Raw genomic sequence first — 16,380 nt, 5'->3', positions numbered from 1 at the left:
ATGTCCATCATAACCTAATTCTGCAAATTTCAGGTTTTCTTTGAAGATGATCAAAGCTGATTTAGGATGAGGCCTTGGTTTCTGTTGCATTGAAATGAATGCTATACTATTATCTCCAATGCTTCTTGAAATTCTGAATATAACTATTGAATTCAATATATGAAATTTCTGTTAGCTCCCAGAAGACTTCATGTTTCTCATTTGCAGTATGATGAACTATACCTGATTTGTATGATCTCTCTTCAATATCCTTGAAATGTATCCTTGGAAAGGTGAAAAACTGATTGTTTTGGCTGGCCTGATGATTTGAGAGGTACAAGTTATTATTGGATGAGGGAAGATGTCAAAGAATTATTGAAAAAAGTGAAAAAGAAGAGCAAGAGGTGAAGTTTTTAGGTCTTCTGCCATGCTATGATAGAGGCGAATTGAGGATAGTGATAACTAATGAATATGTAGATTGTGCAGAAGGAACGATTCAGAGTTTATGGACCTATGGTCTGAGTTTGATGGAAGAAAGATCTTGTATAATGCTCATGGAATACACTTGAATGATTTGGAGTTATGTGTTGAGAGAGAGCTTTGTTTGCCGAGAGTGTGGATGTGCAAAGTCAGGAAAACTAAAGAAATTACGGTAGATACAGATGAGTGTGTGTGCTAAGACACCAATGAGGTGAGTGCATATGTGAATGGCCAACAAATACAAAATCTAGTCTCTCAGGAGCAATATCGAATAGGGTAGTCAATTCAGGATGCAAAGTTGGGTTATATAATAGATAATCAAAGTGATGTAGGATGATTGAAATAGGCTGAAAGTATGGGCAAAGCATAATGGATGTCAATTTAATGTGGAAAAGTGTACTACGTTAAGTTATGCATTTTGGATAAAAAAATTACAAGCTATGTACCACATTGAAGGAACTGTACTCCAGGAAACTGATGAAACTGAAGCCAGGGATCTCGGGGGGGGGGGGGGGTAGTAGATAGAGTGACCAAGTTAAGAGGGCATATTGCTAAGGTAGCCAGGGTTATTTACAGGATTACTTGGTTACTGAAGAACACATTAACAATACTTAAGGTCTGTAGATCTAAAAAAAAAAAGCATACAACATGATGCCAAGAGAAAAGTTTCAAAATGGTACAATTATATGGAGTAAATGATACATAGAGAGCAATAGATAGTTTACATTAAGTGGCGATGTGAACACGAGCTTACAGATAAGTTATTTAATATATAATTCACAACATTATTGATAATTACTGGTAGCAGTATCCTTATGCATGACTGTAACTGAGAGCATTTTGTTTCTGATGAAGTGTGTATTACATAAATAGCATCATTCATGGTGCCAAAGAGAACAAGAAAATGGCATCCAAGAAATCGTTGATGAGAGGCTTTGACATGAGTTGTCATGTCTGTGTGCTATATACTCTTTGCTGAGAGAAAAAAAAGTGTGGAATGAAGGAGTGGAGAGAGTGAACATGAGAGAGAGTGTCAGATATGCCTCATAAGCCAGAAATACGAAACTTTTCAGAAGTCAGAAAATGAAGTGAATACTGAAAGGCATGAAATCAAGATTGTTGAAGAGAATGGAGTTGTAGGAGTACATAACAATGAAAGTAATGTGAAAGAGAATATAAAAGAGGTAGTTGAAGGTAATGGTAAGGTATGATATGTGAAAGACAATGGGAAAGAAAGTGCAACCACTAAAGGAAGAGAAAGTAAATGGCAGTGAGAAAGTAATCGAGAATGTGAAAGCAGAGAGTTGGCAAAGATGAGGCAAGAGATGAAACAATTGCAGAGTGAAATGAGGAGAATAACAAATGTATGGAAGAGTGAGGAAGACCAGAATAAAAGATGGCAATGTGAAAGAAGTGATGAATGATCAAGAGTTACTATTTATGGGGATTCAATTATGAGGTGTTGTTAAGGAGAAAGTACATAAGATTTGCTTTTCTGGAGCAGAATAGGCAGGGCGACTGAAGCACTGGATATGAGGAATAAGCAAGCAAAAGAACTGGTAGTGGTAGAGGCACAAATGATATAGTTGGTAACAAGAATGGACATCAGGAGGTTGTTGAGGAGCGTAAGAGGAGTGTCAAGGTAGGAAGAGAGACACTGTGAAGTATTGATATGTGAATGTACAAGAAAGGATGACCAAGGATGCAGATAGATCTGGGGAGAGGTGTAGGATTAGTGATGACAGAGAGGAATGACTGGAAGGATATGGAGGAGTCAAATCTGAGAAGTACAGTCAGTGGGACCTGTTATAGAGCCACTGTCAGAGCGCCAGAGTCAGAGGCAGTACAGTAATGAGGGTGTGAAGCACCTGTGGCAAGTGTCTAACTTGTGCCTCCCCCTAACCCAATGCAAGTGTCTAATTTGCACCCCTCTAACCCAAAAATGACAAAAATTTTGAAAAATTTAAATGTAACAAGTTCAATTTTACTAAATGCAATATGTTAAATACTTACTATTAACTCCATCAAAATGAGTTGCAGTGTGTTGCAGAATTTATGTCTAAAGCGGCATATTGCTGAAATTTAAAAATACAATATAAAATAGCAGACTTTTATATCTATTTATTTATTTTTATTTTTTTTACATTTTTTACATTTTGCGCCCCAAACCTAGTTGCGCCCACGGGGGGGTGCCTCTTTCGCCACGCTCTCATTATGGCACTGGTCAAAAGTATTTGAAATAAGGGAAATGAATTTTAGCAGTGATTGGGCTCATCCACCCAAAAATTGTCAGAAGCGAGACATGGTTTGATGAGATTGACATTCTGGCAGTAACAGAGATAGAGGAGGTGTGATGTTTTTTGTGAAGGCAGATATGTACAGAAAGGGAGGAGTGCTGTTGATGATAGTGGAGGAGTCAGACGGAGATGCGAGGAACAATGATGACAGTGGTTTTTAATCAGTATGGTGTGAGGTGAAGGTGGACAGGAGAAAATATTTAGTTGGGTGTTATAGACATGGTAATGTGGTGGGGAGTGAGAAGGAAATGTATAGAAAAACTGGTCTGGCTAATAAGAAAAGGGTTATGGATAATTTTAATTATGGTGATATAGGCTGGAATAAATAGACATCTGGAGGGGAAAGAGAATGAATTTCTTCAAATTTTCAGGGAAAATTACTTTTAGTAGTATGCAACATGGTATACAAGAGGATCAAAGATCTTGGATTTGATTATTTAATCAGAAGATGTTATTGTAAATGAAGTGTCAAATTGTCCTCCAATTGATGAAATGTACAAAGTGATTACTTGATGATGGCCAGCCATATGAGGACTTCTGTGAGAAAAGGAAGAATGCAGACTATAAGGTTGGTGATGACAAGCTCAGAAGATAGCTTGCAGCTATATCATAGAATGAGGAATTGAATAAAAAGGAGAGCAATACTGCTTTGGACCTGCTGGCAGAAGCAATGTCAGGAAATGTCTTTGCCAGATATTTCCAAACATTTCAAGCATGTGACAAGTGCACATACTAATATTTGTGCAAAAGCATGAACTACATACAGTTTGTGACAATGGATGCATGTATGGGCATGCTCATATCTTAAATAGTTTGACATTATACATAGTCTTACAATGTGTACACAGTGCCAATAATGGAATTGGGCAAGCCCAGTTCCATTATTGGCACTGTGCACAGCCAGCATTCACATGTTTATCTGTAGAAAGAAAGAAAGAGCTGTCTAGCTGAACGGTTTAAGATGCAGTGGGGAGATTATGAGAAGAACTGTGTAGCTGTAATAGCACTTCACAAGGTTGGAATGCAGCTACCTGTTATTTTCAACACACTAAAAACACTCAGGATCAGTAGGATGTTTGTGTACTGGAATAATAGCCATTATAACGACCAAAGAACAGGTTGACCATGCCGTGTTAGGATGCAACAGCTGTGAGGACTGTGAAGGCATGCCTCTGCTGTAATCCTGTGAGAACACTGAAAGATCCCTCAGATGTACTAAATGATGACCTGGGGATGATAACCTATCATTGTTCTACTGGACAATTCCTAACAACACAACGTATGCAGCAGAGGGCAATAAAATAAAAGGCACTCCTCCAGTGGTATGCAAACAACAGACAGAGATATCTTATTCACAGATGAGATTTTCATTGAAGAGTCATTTAACCACCAAAATGATGGGGTATATGCCCTGAATAGTCAAACAGTACATGCAATAGCACCCAGGATTCAGAGGTCATCATCCTGCGTCAGTGATTGTTTGATGGGATGTGATGTATTGGGGGTAACCAAGTTGCATTTCTGCAAGAAAGTGGTCAAAACCTATGCTGAGGTGTATTAGTGAACAACACCCTGTTTCACAGTAGGCAGTGGACATTCCAAAAGGACTCAGCCCCTGCACACAAGGCAATTTGAATTTGAAGTTCAATGAATTCAGATCTGGAAGTCCAGATCTGAATTCATTGAACTTCAAATTCTGGTCAGAGCTTGAGACTGTAACCTGCAAAAAACAACATCCCAACATTGCCAGCCTGAAGGTGGATTTGCAGTCAAGTAGTGGCAGCATTTCCATTGGATGTTGTGCATGCAAAGACAAAAGGGGGACATTTTGAACATTGAGTGCTGCTATATGCACATGTGGTTTGCATGTGCTGTGACTTCAGGACTCACTACTCATATAATGCAGAAGTCATATTTCCATATATGTAAGTTTCAGTAAGGAAATACCGTGAATAGACATATTACTAACTATTATAATAACGGAATTAACTCACGTAAATGATTCTTTATTCTTAGAATTTTCACCTAAGTATCACAGGCATCATTAGTACAGGTACAAGGCTAATTAAACAATAACTGTTATATTCACAAAGCACCACCTAAGTAGCTAAGGTTAAATTTCCTAAATTTATTTATATTTTAATTATTTAGTTATTTAATTATTAAATAATTATTTAATTATTCAATTATAATAATTAAAAAAAATTTTTTTTTTTTATATATATATATATATAAATATATATATGTGTATGCAATTATATGTTAGGAAAGATTTGCTGCTTTATAAAGTACTATCTCCCACAAGGGGGAAAGACGTAGACCATCGGAGATCTGTTTAGGTTAGGGGAGTGAAGTAATGTTTCACATATTTCTTTGTACAGCCGTTCCATTAGGAACAAACTTTTGTGAGTGGAACAAGACAAAAGTCATTCACAAAAGTCGGTTCCTAATGGAACGGCTATACAAAGAAACATGTGAAACATTACTAACCTAAACAGATCCGATGGTCTATGTCTTTCCCCCTTGTGGGAGATAGTACTTTATAAAGTAGCAAATCTTTCCTAACATATAATTGTATACACATATCTTCTTCTTCTACTACGCGTTATTCCCGCTTCCCATGCAGGGTCTGCGTGTTACTTTAGATGCGACTTCTTGTTAGTACTACTCCCAACCGACCTGTCGCCTGGTCTGCCGCTGGGGGGGATATATTTTTGACTGTAGAGGCATATGTTCATAGGGCCGGTTTGCCTGTTTGCGGGATGAAAAACGCCAGATAAAATGGCGGGAAAAACCCTACTGACCGCGCCCAAGACCGGCTAACTTGGCTATGCTTGAGGAAGATCCTCAAATTCCTCACGTCTATAACGGGAATCGAACCTGGGGCACTCCTTCCCCAGGTATATGGTTGCGAAGCGCAAAGCCACTAGGCTAACCACGCGGTAATTGTATTCACATATATATATATTTATATATATAAAATAAAAAATAAATAAAAAAAATTAAATTATTATAATTGAATAATTAAATAATTATTTAATAATTAAATTTAAATAATTAAAAAAAATTTAAAAATAAATAAATAATAATAATAATAATTAAATAAATTTAGGAAATTTAACCTTAGCTACTTAGGTGGCACTTTGTGAATATAGCAGTTATTGTTTAATTAGCCTTGTACCTGTACTGATGATGCCTGTGATACTCAGGTGAAAATTCTACAAATAAAGAATAATTTATGTGAGTTAATTCCGTTATTATAATAGTTAGTAATTTCCATATATGATTTCTGCATTACTTCACCCTGGTATCACTTCTGGGTCTGGCTCCCACTGATGAGACCTCGATAGAGGTCAAAATCAGTCTGGGCAGTGATCCTTCCCATAATGCATAGCATTATACATGTCTGTAAGGATATGTGAATTTACTTCAGGGGTAAATTTTGTTTGCTTACACTTGAATAAGGGATTAAACTAAGAATATAATTTCTTGGCAACTTTAATTTATGTTGGTTATGACAATATTGTGCTGAGAAGTAATAGACTAATTTTGAGGAAAATTGTTGACATGAGCAAGGTACCTAATAGACAACAGGTAAATAAAAGTAAAAGCCAGTAAAAGTTCATTTCCAATAAACTGAAAAACTGGAGCATCTAGAAAAACAACTGACACTATATTTCTTCAACCTCATATAGTTACATTTTTGTCGATGATACAGGGTGTTCGGGATAAATTTGACATATTTATAATTAATTATATTTTTCCGTAAGTTACATGTATTAACACACACTTCTCTTCATTTAAAAGTTTGGACCCTTCTTCATTCATATACAAGATGTCAGAAAGGATGGATAGCTGGAACCCACCTGAATCATGGAAGAGAATAACTTGTATCATGATGATTCGTGCCCGCCATCAAAATAAGGATATTACGACTGCTGCCCAATGCTCCCTGAATACAGTAAAAACAATCAGGCATGAACTAGAGACTTGCAATGGTGACTACGAGGATGTAGCAAGAAGAAAGATCCCTAGCAGACGATCTGATTGCGTTCGTACAGCAGAATTCCTCGCAAATCTGCAGGAACAGGTGTTGAAGAACCCTGGCATTGGAATTCGGGCTTTGTTCGGGGAGTTGCTAACTGTAGTCAAGCCCTGGATAACAAGGGTAGCCAATGGTAGGCCGTATGTATGGCAGCAGGATTCGGCCCCTTGCCACACCTCTGGGAAAAGTCAAAAATGGTTGTCTGAAAATTTCTACGACTTCACCAGTCCAAATGTTTGGCCTCCAAACTCCCCAGACCTTAACCCCATGGATTATTTTGTATGGGGCGCAGTTGAAAAAGACACCAATCGCACTTCCAGTAATACAAAAGCCCAGTTAATGGATAAAATTAAAACAGTTTTTGCGGCCCTTCCCAGGGAGACTGTAGCATCAGCTTGTTCGAGGTTCCGAAGCAGAATTGAAGCTGTGATCGATGCTAATGGTGGTTATTTTGAGTAAATCTTGTTGATAGTATTGTAATTAACTCTGCCTGTAATGTTTTTTTGTCAATTCATTAAATTTAATAGATACAAAGAAGATTTTCTTTTTCCTTACGAAACTGTCAAATTTATCCCGAACACCCTGTATGTTTGCAGTCTAGTTCCACTCTGAGTCAGAATTACCTTCAGTTCCTGGGAAAAATAAACTTCTTGTATTCCCATATCAAGTTCACTATTGAATGAGAAGTGAATCCAATAACTATCTATTCATTTTGGATACCATAATAATTTGAAATCCTACAGGGCATGTTGATTTTACAGTTTACTGGAAACCAACCTTTACTGGCAGATACAATCACTCATCCTTGCACCATCATTCATCACAGAAGATGGGTATTATCAACAATCTAGTACACAGAACTCATACAATCTGCTCTTCTGGTTCCCTTCTGTTAGATGAACTGAATAAAATTAAAAGCAATCTGATGTCTAATGGATACAGCAAAACTACCATTTAAAAAAATTCTGGTAATTATCATCCTTCAGCAAGACTACAATCCAATGTGAAAAAGTTTTCAATGCCCTACCTGAAAGGATACATTACCACCTTTTTCCTTACCAAGTGTCTATCACATACCCCTGCCCATATCATCTTTGCTATTTTGAAGAGACTGGCCATTTTTTTGTTTTTATTATGTTAAATTATTTTTTATCTATGCAACTTTTACAATTGTTCCTTTCAACTCTACTAGTGTAATTATATACTTCAGCTGCGAATGAGACAAGAGCTAGTATGCACATGCTTTATGACTCATTTTCATGATTCATGTTTTGAATGTAGTTAACACTTGGCTCCCTGATGATGTCCACATAACAAGGAATGAAATATATTGGAGATTTTGAATAAAATTCTATACTTTTACATGTGCAAACTGTGAAAGTTTTTAAATATATCTAGCACACATGCTCCATTAAAACTATTTACTGCCATAAATAAAATGATTTTGGACTACATCCTAGGCACAACCAATTTCTTTCTCCTTCAGTTATCAAGCTAGAGGTCACCATTCTCTTTTATAGTTACCACGGGCTCCTGCTCTATAATTCATTCCATATATCTCTTTTGTTTCATAAGGCTTGTGTAAAAAACTACATATGTCTTAATAAAATATGTTCATTTTTTATAAATTTTTTTGGTGTCTATATAAGAATTACAGGGTGGCAGACATGGAATCAGTCCTGCTAATGGGTGACTTCAATGCACATGTTGGAACAGGACCAAACATGGAGGGGTGTGATTGGGAGGAATGGTGCCCCTGACCTTAACGCGAATGGATTGAAATTATTAGACTTCTGCTGTACTAACAGCTTATCCATAATGAATACCTTCTTCCTGCACCGAGAAGTCCATAAGTATACCTGGTACAGGGATACACTAGAACAAAGGTCTCTGATTGACTTCTTTATAGTCTCAGCAGACCTATTTTCCTCAGTGTTGGACATTCGTGTGAGAAGAGGGGCAGAACTGTCAACTGACCATCACCTTGTTGTGTGCACTCTACGACTTCAGAAACCAGATGCTACCATCAATGCTGGTAGGCCTAAGCAGCTATACCGCATGAAATAGGAGGCATTGGAAAATGAGGCTGTGAGGAAGAATTTTGCAAATGACATTTCCTCCAGGTTCAAAGAGATTCCCAAGCATACTGCAGATGTTGAGGAGGAGTGGAAGCTGTTCGGAACAGGTGTCACTGCCTCTGCACTCTCATGCTGTGGCAGAAAGCGGCTCGGCATGGCAACGGGCAGTGAGAAAAGGACACCTTGGTGGAACCAAGAAGTCCAAAAAACTGTCCGGGCAAAAAAGGAGTCCTACCTAACATGGCTTAGAGTCAGGTCACCTGAGATGCATTTGCGGTATGCTGAGGCACACCGCAAAGACTTTACTTTCCTGAGTAAAGACAGCAAAGCAGAAGGCTTGGGAATCCTTTTGGAGAAAGATTAGATTCATCCTATGCAAATGCAAACAAAGTATTCTGGCAGACCATCCGGCACCTTCGTGCACAGCAATGGCAATTAAGGCCTCTGATGGTACACTTTTAACAACCGAGAAGGATATCCTCCACAGATGGAGGGATTACTTTGAGAGCCTTCTTAACCCGGGTGGCCCAGCAGTTGTGAACATCCAAGAGGTGCAGATCGGAGAAATGACTAGTCTCACAACAGAGGAGGTCCATTTAGCAATAAAATCGCTAAAATCGGGCAAGGCTGCTGGCGATGATGAAATTCGGCCTGAAATGCTAAAAGCCTTAAATCGAGATGGTGTTCTCTGGCTGACTCGAGTGTATCAGGCTGCTTGGATATCTGGGCGAGCAAAAAAGCAATGGCAGACAGGCATAATAATACCAGTCTTCAAGAAAGGAGACCAGAAGGATTGCAGTAATTATCGTGGCATCTCTCTGCTCAGCCTGCCTGGGAAAGCATATGCTAGGTGCTTGGAAAGACAGTGCAGGAGCATAGTTGAGTCAAAGTTCCAGGAAGAACAATGTGGCTTTCGTCCTGGTAGAAGCACAACTGACCAAATCTTCACTTTAAGGCAAGTTTTTGAGAAATCTTGGGAATATGCCAAGAATGTCTACACATGTTTTGTGGACTTGGAGAAGGCATATGACCGGGTTCCTCGGGATAAGCTTTGGCAAGTAGTACAGGAGTATGGAGTGGATGGCCAACTATTAGCTGCCATCGAGTCCCTGTATGAATGCTCAGAGTTTTGTGTCAGGGTAAACAGCACAAAGTCTAAACCTTTCACAGTCTCTGTTGGCCTCTGCCAAGGGTGTGTTCTGTCACCCCTCCTTTTCATAATATTTATGGACTGGATTGATAGGCACAACCGAGGCAGTGAGTGTGTCAGAATTGGAAGATGTAGCATTGGACGTCTGCTTTTTGCAGATGACCTAGTTCTGCTTAGCTCTTCCACAGATGACCTCCAGCGGACCCTGGATAGGTTTGTAGCTGTTTGTGCAGACACCGGAATGACGATCCGTGTGGCCAAAACTGAAACATTTGTGGTCTCAAGACAACCATCCCAGTGCACTTTACATATAAGTGGAGTCCCAATGAGGCAGGTGGAGAAGTTTAAATACCTTGGGTCCATATTCACGAATGATGGAAAATGGGACGTAGAGCTAGATACTAGAATTGGCTTAGCAAGCTCAATATTGTGGGAGCTTGGCCGTTAAGTAGTATTGAAGCAAGAGTTAAGCCAGAAGGCAAAGCTGGCTGTCTTCAATACAGTCTATGTCCCCATCCTCACCTATGGTCATGAGAGTTGGGTAATGACCGAAAGAATGCAGACAGACGAATCCAAGCGGCTGAAATGAGGTTCCTTCAAGGGGTTGCAGGGCTGACAAGACTCGACAGAGTCAGAAGCTCTGCAATTCAGGAAACCCCTCAATACTCAACTGCTGCTTCTCCGTGTTGAGAGATCACAGTTACATTGGTACAGGCACCTGGTCAAAATGCCACAAGAGAGGCTCTGTCAGCAGGCCCTCTTTGTCAAGTCAGAGGGTGGGAGGCCACATAGAAGGCCAAGGACTCACTGAATAGATTATATCCAAAACCTTGGGCAGGCACATTTGGGAATTCCACCAGAACACCTGAGCTTGGTGGCAGAGGATCGTAACCATTGGAAGTTCCTCTTGCAGCTGTTGCCCCCACAACCCAATTAGGAAAGGTGGGCCTTGAAGATGTATGTATGTATAAGAATTACATCTGTCATGTAAATTTTCTCCAATATGGTAATTTTACATTATTCAAATTTCATGTCGTGTGGAAGCTGTAATACGGCAGACGTGTTGTGACATAGTATTCTCGACATAAATCTCAGAAAATGAACATGTGCATAAGCTTTAAAACTTGTAATTTAAGATGGCATTGTGCTCATCATAAAGAAGGAGAGAAAAGAAAGAAAGGAGAAGTTTGGTTGCTGTCGGAAAACACGGGAGTTGACATGTCAGAAGAACAGAGGATCGTCAATGGCGATGTTCATCAATAGAATTGTTCATCAACAGAAGTATTCGTCAATAAGAAAAAGAAACGGCAGGAGAGGAAGGTTGTCGATAAGAAAAAGATGAAGAAATGGCAGGATAGGAAGGTCATCATCAAAAAGACGAGAGTCGACAAGAAAGTAAAGGAGTCAGCAATTAGTTACTCTATGGCATTAAGTAAAAATAAATGTCCAAGAACTTTTTAAATTATTACCTTTCAAGAATAAATAACTGTATGATAAATGTATGCTGAAGTGATAAACAGCATGCATTGTGAAAGCTCAAGAAAATGGAACTGGATTTGGACTACTCAAGTAATATGTTCCCATTTTTTATATATTCTTATTGACTATTTATTAATTTTGAATTTAATTATAAAAGATTCTTTGTGATTGGTAAAGTAAATATTGTGAAATTTTATTTAAGCTTCATTAATTTGTGAAAACAATATAGCGATATTGAAATCAATGCACTGTTCCAAAAAATACAAACAAAAATCCAACTAAAAGATAGAATTTAAATTAAATGTTATTTCAAGCCACGACTATATCTTTAATTATCGGTTAAACATAAAAAGGGAAATACCACAAATATTTATTATAGTATCATGAAAACCTCACACTAACATGGAATATATATATATACATAACATAAATGTTGCAGCTGACACGATGAAATCCTAGAGGGTTAAATCTGATAGGATTGGAATAATATGAGATAAAGTAAAACAATACTATAATAATATTGTAACAAAAATGGCACAGCCAGCAGGATAAAAATCCGATAGGATTGGATTATACATTAACCCTCCTACCGGCCAAGGTGGATGAAATAGCAAGACTACCCCAGACTTTTTCGTGGATCAAAACTTCATCGGCATTCTATCTTTTATCAAGTATTTACCCTCCACCGCTATTAATCCCTCAAAGGCGATTTGAGAGCCATTAGCGGATTAACTGTGGTTGAGCGACTTTTGTGTCGCTTGTCTTTACATGTACTCTGTTACTTTGAATTTTCTTCACTGTACTATGATATTTGATTGTTTTTTTTTTTTTTTTTTTTTTTGCTGAACAATTTATTTCTTGTGTCTCTTTCCAAAAATAGAAGTTTCACATCTGCCAAAATAAATAATCAATCCTGAAATGCCCATAGATCAGCCTTTGCAATGAATATACTTTAGTAATAGTTAATTTCCTCCACTTTACTGACAACATATTCTTTTTCGCGAATTTTCAAATGTTTGTTTACGTTTAAAATATTTTGTCAAATATTTATATTTTTAAATAACATTTAGTGAAATATGACATTTTGCTTTCTTTCTTTGCAAAATACCTTTATATGGATTGTCACATTTCAATTTCAGGAACGATTGTTTTTTTTTATTTTTTATGAACAACAAATGATTATAAACTGCATTACTCGATTTCCGATATTGTATCTTTTTTAGTATCAAAAATTTATACCTAATGGTATTTTATCAGAGACTCTTCGCCTTCTTTTGCTGAAAATTGCAACAGAGGTTTTTTTTTTTTTTTTTTGTAGGATGCACATTACTATAATATCCAGTGCTTAACCACTGTAGATATGTTGAAAATATAATAGGAAGGATATCTTGTATGGAATGATTAAAAATTTATGCTCATTTTTAGGATTTTTTACTGCAATCGACCCTCTCCTGTCCTGGAACTGAGTTGCATAACTACTTTAAATTTCTATAGCTTTAAAAGCTTTCAGTCGGGATTCAAAATCTCTTATTTCATTTTACTGTTTTGACAAAAGAAATAAAGCAATAATATTGTTGTATATCGAAGCTTCTAATTCTGTACTCTTTCTTTGAATCTGAAATCAGTGGTCTGCTGAAATTATTCTAAGATTTAGAAATACTATGCTGTATTTTCAACATGTAAAACTGTATACCACACAAAGAAATTTCAATTGTGTTATTTCTGTTTCTTTTTTTTAAAAAAAAAATCTAAATATTACTACTTCTATTTCTGCTGATTGCTATTTCTGAAATATGTCTTAGAAATGCTGGACAATAATCCTCTTACCTAGAGGAAAAGCTAAAAGTCTTAGATTACTCTTTTGAGAAACACAAGACAGAAAGTTTCCTAGAAGTCGCACTAAATTGCCTCAAGCAAGAATGTCTTGTTTCGTTTTCTGTTGTTCAGATATCCTAACACAGTAAAACTGACATTTCTTTTACAGGCTGATGAAGTATTTATGCCAAAAATGATTTCTTTATTTATAGTGACCAGTTTCACTTTTATTATCGAAAAATTCTAAATTATTTGATAATTATCTTGAAAAAAATTACTTCTATTGCTGCTGCTGCTCTTGCTTGCCATCTCACAAATGAACTGCATATTGGGTATACTTTCTAATATTCCTTTCAGCCCAGTAACAAGCTGTGGACTAACAGAGATTACTAACCACCCACACACACACCACTGGGAACCGGATCAAAAGAACATGCCCAGAAGGCAGCACACTAAAGTACCTCGTGCAATAACTGAATATTTTACAGGCAGAAATTCCTTGTTCTGTTTTTCCATCTTTCTGATTGATTAGCAGACATTCGAAGCATATTCTGATATTGCATTTGTAGGATGACATTTTTAATGTCATCCTACATTTTAAATATTAATTTTCCCTATTAGTCAACGTCACATAACTTCCTGATTTATAACAATAGGGAAATAATATGTATATTTTCTTATTTATAATTTGCAAATTTATAATAATCAAAACTTAGTTTCGGTGTCGAAAAAATTAAACGTTATGTGGAACAATTATTATGGAAAAATCACGAATGAAATAAAAACTGTACCTATGTTTCATAACAGCTTTCGGGTGTCTAATAATGTTGCAACGGGAGGGGGGGCGGTGATGCTATCAAAGTCAAAATAAAGTTCATTTGTATTGTGAAAGGAAATGAAATTTCACATTTGATGCATTTGATATACATATTTTGAATGATAAAAATAAGCAAATGTATCGCTTACTTTAAAAATTGGAGAATAAAATATCTGAATTATGCAGTATATATTTATAACTGTTAATTTCATTTTGTAATGACCAATTATACAGGGAAACCAAGAAAGTGAAAGTACAAAGAACAGTAGATTACTATATAATATAAAGAAAAAATTTAGTGATGTGATTAAAGAATTTCATGTTATTCTCTATAAAGCAAAGTTGCTCCAGCATGTCCTAAAGGAAATCTGTGAAGTATTATTCGATTTCGATGGTGTTGTACAAAAATAAAAATAATATAATCTGGAACGTCGGCAGCCGGTTTTCTTTTCTTTTTTTAAAAAAATATTTCAAATAATTATCGTGAATTAATTTCTTCGAGAACAAAGAATAATGTTTTGTCTAGAAAGCGATTAGAAAAAAATTAGCAAAAAAAAATTAAAAATGGAATTGGTTCTCCAAGGTAAGGCAATATTTAAGTGAAGACCTTTATTTTGTCCAGAAATTAAAATTGTATTGTACAATAAAAAGAGAAAACAAAAATATAAGTAATTTCTCTATTTTTAGTCTATCCTATATAACTAAAATCCAGTTAACCAGCATAGAACAAGGATGTGCGTTTCTTGTTATAGGCAACTGAGAGGTACCTACGAATGTGAAATAATCCGATTAACCGTTCTCTTCAGCGTGAGGGTTTATCACACCTTCTAATGGACAGGACGGTCAAATTGCACTTCTTATCCTGGTTCTTTAAACAGGTGGGCTGAATCATATCCAGATTTAGTTGGACATCTATAGATGTCCTGGCCATTTGGAAGGTTAAAGATGCCAAGAAATTATATTCTTGGATTAATCCTTAGTACAAGTGTAAGCAAACAAAGTTTGCACCTGAAGTAACTTCAGGATTGGGCAAGTTGCCCAGTAAGACAGCCATAAGTTGCTGTTGGAAAAACAACTGCATCCAAAATCCTGAACTTTGTTCCCATGGAGATAGATCCATTCTTCCAGATTTTAGACATGTCTTTGACTGTTGTTTTAGCCATTTTTAATCTTCTTTTGATGTCTTTCTGAACAACAATTCTTCACATTAATAATGGATCTCAGGTACTAAACTAGCTGACTTCCTCAATTCTTTCTCCATTAAGGTACACTTGTTTCTCAAGAGCTTCCCCCGTTTGTATTTCCTTTAAGAACCATAATCTTTGTCTTGCTAGGATTGAGCTGAAGTCCTCAGTTATTACTGATCTTATTAACTTTATCAAGAATTTGTCCTAGTTCTTCCTAGTCATTACAGAGGAGTACGGGATCATCGGCATAACTGATTACTGATCAATCTGCCTCCTATTCTAATTCCTGTCTTGAGCTCATCCAAAGCTTCATGCATGATGTCCTCAGCATATATCCTAAACAAGTGAGGAGAAAGTAAACATCCTTGCCTAACTCCCTTTCCAACCCGAAGCCAATCAGTTAATCCAACACCTGTTCTTACCATGGCTTCTTGTTCCCTGTACAAGTTGGCTATCAACATGATAACATGTTGAGGAAAACTCATTCTTTTCATTACTTCCCACAGTTTCACATGCTGAACACAGTCAAAAGCTTTAGAGTAGCCTAAGAAACACATTACTGGAGGGAGTCTAAATTCTTTATATTTTTCTATGATCTGTCTGAGGCAAAGGATCTGATCTCTTGTGCCCTTACCTGCTTGTTCCTCGAGCATTTCCACCTCAACTTTGTCCTCAATCCTACTTAGTATGATCTTCAATAAAATTTTGCTTGAATGAGATATTAAACTAATAGTTCTATAGTTCTTGCAAGCCGTCATATCTCCCTTCTTATATGGTGGTATGAAAACTGACCTCTTCCAATCTCTAGGCTATGATCCTGTCTCCCATATCCTTAATTAATCTATGAAAGACTCTTATCCCTCCATCCCCTGTGGCCTTAATTAACTCAGATGGGATTCCATCGACACCTGGAGCCTTATTGGTGTTAAGCTGCTTAACTGCTTAAGTGGAGGAGGATCCAAACTAAAATTTTCCTGGTGCCTCTAAATTTTCTTTATCCACTCTATTGTACAGTTCCTCACAGTAATCTTTCCATCTGTTTTTTGATTTCCA

At 36.9% G+C, this 16,380-nt stretch overlaps 1 protein-coding gene across 3 annotated transcripts in view; it reads right to left on the bottom strand.

Moving 5' to 3' along the window:
- sky (GTPase-activating protein skywalker) overlaps positions 1-16,380 on the bottom strand; it is a 233,792-nt gene that overhangs the window by 152,601 nt on the left and 64,811 nt on the right. The gene's annotated exons all lie outside the window — the stretch shown is intronic.

This window comes from Typopeltis vanoorti, chromosome 24 (genome assembly GCF_054136105.1).
Source record: "Typopeltis vanoorti isolate ZY-2024b chromosome 24, IOZ_Tvanoo_1.0, whole genome shotgun sequence".
In the NCBI taxonomy this organism is placed as follows: Eukaryota; Metazoa; Arthropoda; class Arachnida; order Uropygi; family Thelyphonidae; genus Typopeltis; species Typopeltis vanoorti.
The sequence above is the reverse complement of the archived record's forward strand: the minus strand, read 5'-3'. Positions and strand labels throughout refer to the sequence as shown.